Source organism: Myotis davidii, unplaced genomic scaffold, assembly GCF_000327345.1.
Source record: "Myotis davidii unplaced genomic scaffold, ASM32734v1 scaffold325, whole genome shotgun sequence".
NCBI lineage: Eukaryota > Metazoa > Chordata > Mammalia > Chiroptera > Vespertilionidae > Myotis > Myotis davidii.
Window position 1 is genome coordinate 58,004 of NW_006296057.1, and position 5,102 is coordinate 63,105.

General features: G+C 38.7%; 1 protein-coding gene and 1 pseudogene across 2 annotated transcripts in view; one reads left to right on the forward strand and one right to left on the reverse strand.

Moving 5' to 3' along the window:
- The window catches only part of TEK (TEK receptor tyrosine kinase), a 112,979-nt gene that overhangs the window by 48,026 nt on the left and 59,851 nt on the right, over nt 1–5,102 (reverse strand). The gene's annotated exons all lie outside the window — the stretch shown is intronic.
- On the forward strand, nt 783–1,188 carry LOC102773451 (annotated as a pseudogene).

Here is a 5,102-nt window from a genome sequence, read left to right on the forward strand (position 1 = left end):
ATGGATATTTTTTCCAAAGAGAAAATCAACAAGAAAACAGCCGCCTTAAATGACACACTAGATCAGATAGATTTAACTGATATCATCAGAGCATTTCACCCCAAAGCAGCAGGATATACATTCTCTTCAAGCGCACATGTAACATTTTGTAAGATAGATCACATGTTAGGACACAAAACAAGTCTCAGGTTGAAATCAGTTCAAGCATCTTCTCCGACCATAATAGTATGGAGCTAGACAGCAATAACAAGAAAAAAACTGAAAAACACACAAAGACATGGAAACTAAACATTAGTAAACAATGAATGGTCAACAATGAGGTCAAGGAAGAAATCAAAAGATACCTTGAAACAAATGAAAATGGGAACACAACAATCCAAAATGTATGGGACACAGTGAAAGCAGTCCTAGTAGGAAATTTCACAGCATTACAGACCTTCCTCAACACAAGAAAAACCTCAAATAAGCAATCCAACTTTACACTTAATGGGACTTGAAAAAGAATAAACAAAGCCCAAAGTTAGTAGAAGGAAGGAAATAATAAAGATCGGAGCAGAAATAAATGCAATAGAGCCTAAAAAAATACAAAAGATAAATGAAACCACGGAAAGGAAGAAGTACAAGTGTCATTATTTGCAAATGACATGATACTGTATGTAAAAACCCTAGCGCAGGGATGGGGAACCTTTTTCTGCCAAGGGCCTTTTGAATTTTTATGACATCCTTCACAGCCCATACAAAATTATCAACTTGGTTTCCTCTTTCACTAGGGACCCGCCAACATGGGCTGCATTTGCACCAAAACCGTGAAAAAGGCGGCCCGGATCATCATGGAGAAGTACTACACACGCCTGGGCAACGACTTCCACACCAACAAGCGCGTGAGCGAGGAGGTTGCCATTAATCCCAGCAAGAAGCTCTGAAACAAGATAGGGGGCTATGTCACCCATCTGATGAAGCAGATTCAGAGAGGCCCATGAGAGGCATCTCCATCAAGCTGCAGGAGAGGGAGAGGGAGAAGAGGATAACTATGTCCCTGAGGCCTCCACCCTGGCTCAGGAGATCACTGAAGTTGACCCTGACACTAAGGAAATGCTGAAGCTCTTGGACTTGGGCAGTCTGTACAACCTGCAGGTCTCTCAGCCTACAATTGGGATGAATTTCAAAACACCACGTGACACAGTTTGAATATTTTTCTATGCTGTAATATTATCAATAAACCATGCACAATCTTTAAAAAAAAGATTATCAACTTAAAAAAATTAGCCTGCTTTATTTTGTCAAACATTTAATAACTCACCCCTAATGCTTTGATAGGACCAGACTAAATGATTTTGTGGGTCTAATACAGCCCACAGGCCAGACGTTCCCCACCCTTGCCCTAAAGTCTCCACCAAACAAACAAACAAACAAACAAACAAAAAACTACTAGAACTGATAAATAAATTCAGTAAAGTAGGATACAAAATAAATATCTAGAAATTGTTTCATTTTTATACACCAATAATGAGCTATCAGAAAGAGAAACTATGAAAATAATACCATTCACAATTGCTTCAAAAACTATCAAATTATACATGGTCATAGTAATCAAAACAGCATGGCACTGGCATAAAAACAGATATAAGTCAATGGAACAGAAAAGAGAGTCCAGCAACAAACCCCTGCCTTTATGGTCAATTAATATTCAACAAAAGAGACAAAAATATACAAAGATAGTCTATTCAATAAACGGCACTGAGAAAATTGGAGATATGTGTGAACACAATCCACAAGAATAAACTCAAAATGGGTTAAAGATATGTCTCAAAACCATAAAAATCATAGGAGAAAACATGGGCAGTAAAATCTCAGACATTTTTCATAGAAATATTTTTTCTGGTATGCCTCCTCAGGCAAGAGAATCAAAAGAAAAAATAAACAATTGAACTACATCAAACTAAAATGTTTTTGCACAGCAAAGGAAACCAGCAAGAAAATGAAAAGATAACCCACTGAATGGAAGAACATATTTGTTGATGATACATCTGATAATAAAAAAACTTATACAACTCAACAAAAAGTGCAATTAAAAAATGGATAAATGACCTGAATAGAGACTTCTCCAAAGAGGAAATACAGATGGACAATAGACAATGAACATATGTTCAATGTCACTAATCATCAAAGAAATGATGCAAATTAAAACCACAATGAGTTATCACCTCACACCTGTCAGAATGGCTATCATCAATAAATGAACAAACAACAAGTGTTGGTGAAGATGTGGAGAAAAGAGAATCCTCATACACTGTTGAGCAGTATCAAGTCACCTCAAAACATTAAAAATGGAACTGCCTTATGATCCAGCAATTTCACCTCTGGAAATATATCCAAAGAAACTCAAAACACTGATTCAAAAGAATATACGCACCCCTGTGTTCATTGCAGCATTATTTACAATAGTCATGATTTGGAAGCAGCCCAAGTGTCCATCAGTAAAGAATAGATAAAAAAGCTGCAGTACTGCCCTGGCCAGTGTGGCTCAGTGATAGAGCATCAGTCCACACACCAAAAGGTCATAGGTTTGATTCTTGATCAAGGCTCCTATCTGGGTTGCAGGTTTGTTCCCCAGCCCCAAGGGGCATATGCTGGAGGCAACCAATCAAGGTGTGTCTCTCTCATATCGATATTTCTCTCACCCCTACCCCTTCCCTCCCTTCTACTCTCTCTAAAAATCAATGAAAAAATAACCAGCATTAACAACAGAAATGCTGCAGTACATTAACACAATAGAATACTACTTGACCATAAAAAAGAAGAAAATTTTACCTTTTGCAACACCATGGATGGACCAGGAGAGTATTACACTAAGTGAAAGGAGCCAGTCAGAGAAAGACAAATACCATACGATTTCACTTTAATGTAAAAATCTAATGAACAAAATTAATAAACAAACAAAATAGAAATAGACTTGTAGATACAGAAAGCAGACTGACAGATTTTGGAGGGGTGGAGTGCTGGGAGACTGGGTGAAAAAATGAAGGAATTAAGCAAAATAAACAAAAACCAATCATAGATAGACAACAGTATAGTGATTACCACTGGGAATGGAAGGAGGGTATATTGGGGAGATAGAGGAGGGTACAGGAGTGATAAATGATGATGGAAGGAGACTTGACTTGAGTGATGAACACACAATACAATATTTGAATGATGTATTATAGAATTAGACACCTGAAATCTATATAATTTTATTAACCAAGGTCAGCCCAATAAGTTGAATAAAAATATTTTCATAACAAAAAAAACCATTCTAGAACTAGACAACTGAAATAGACAATGTTACTATGTGGACTTAGCAGCAGAGTGGAGATAACAGAAGAGAGAGTCAATGAATTTTAAGTTCGATCAATAGATATCCAGTCTGAAGAACACAGAGGAAATGTTAGAAAGAAATGATCAGTGTCGCAGGGACCTAAGGGACAATATCAAAGAGTCTAGCACATGGGTGATTGGAGGTCTTAGGAAGGAGTCTCGGGGGAGAACACTAGAAATTTCCAGTTCATAAAATCATAGTGATTTCTTGAGCCTGGCATGGCTGGGATGAGTCAATATGCATATTCTTATAAACCTGAATCTAGAGACACATTCACTATGAAGCTGATGAGGCTTATATTCTAGACTCCTAACATGCACACACCCCTCCTGGGGTTCTGGCAGTGTTTACATACTCACATGTGTGTTTTTATAATTTGCATAGTTTTACAATATTCTTTTTTTTAAGGGAACTGGATCTGCCCCCACCTGGGGGTCACCTTTTGCTTTAAGGTGCACATCTCACAGACCAGGTAAGATTCCTTCACTACTGTGGCCCCCTCTATGTTCCACGGGGGCAGATACAACATTTACAGGGACTTGAGTGAGGTTTGTAGCAGCTGCAGCTTGCTTTTGTGTAACTCTCCTCTTTGCCCTCTTATTCCAAGCCCCTAACGCTGTGCTGTTCAGTATGGTAGCCACTAGTCATGCATGGCTACTGAGCACTTAAAATATAGCTAGTCCAAATTGAGATTTCAAAGACTTAATGTGAAAAAGGAATGAAAACTATCTCATTAAAACTTTTTTCTATTGGTTACTTCTTGAAATATTTTGGCATATTGAGTTAAATGAAACATTAAAATGATTTCACTTGTGTGTTTTTTTACTTTTTAAATGTGACTACTAGAAAACTTTCAATTACAGATATGTCTTGCTTATATTTTTACTGAACTGCTCACCCTAGGACATTGTTTTTCAGGTTGCTGGGGGCCCCATCCTAACTCCCAATAGTGCCAGATGTGCAAAAAGCTGGCTTTGTGAGGTAAATACTGAAAACTCTTTCAGCTCTGGCCAATTCACTCCACTAATACTCATTAGGAAAGATCTGGCATATTTGCCTGCAGGTTCATGTGAAGCTACTGCTGTGTTGCAGGAGATATGAAACACACACTGGAAAGGAGATGGGAAACACATACCTTTGTAGCTTATCGAACGGGAAAGTGGACGTTAGAAAGGGCAGAGGGGGTCTTAGAGTAGCTGAAGTGAGGACTGCGTGAGTAATGTCCAGAAAAGATTAGATCACAACTTTCTCCATTATCACACACCAAATCCAGTCTGCATCTGACCTGACAGTGCTGATATTTATGATGCTCTCAGTGACATTCCAACGACAAGTGTGGTCTGAAAACCAACAGCATCGGCACATGTGGGAGCTTGTTAGAAAGGCAGAACCTCCGGCCCAGCCCAGACCCATGAAATCAGACTCTGTTTTAATAAGATCCCAGGTGAGGTGTATGAGAAGCACTTCCTATGAGGTCCAGAGTCTTCATATGAAAGATAATTAACTTTCAATAAATCATCTGTGATTCAAACTTTGTTGCTCAGCAAGCCAGACCTCCTTGTGTTCCTGCCAGAACTCTTCCTGTGCAGGGGCCGGTGCCAAAGATCCCAGGAGGTGTATGAGAAGCACTTCCTATGAGGTCCAGAGTCTTCATATGAAAGATAATTAACTTTCAATAAATCATCTGTGATTCAAACTTTGTTGCTCAGCAAGCCAGACCTCCTTGTGTTCTCGCCAGAACTCT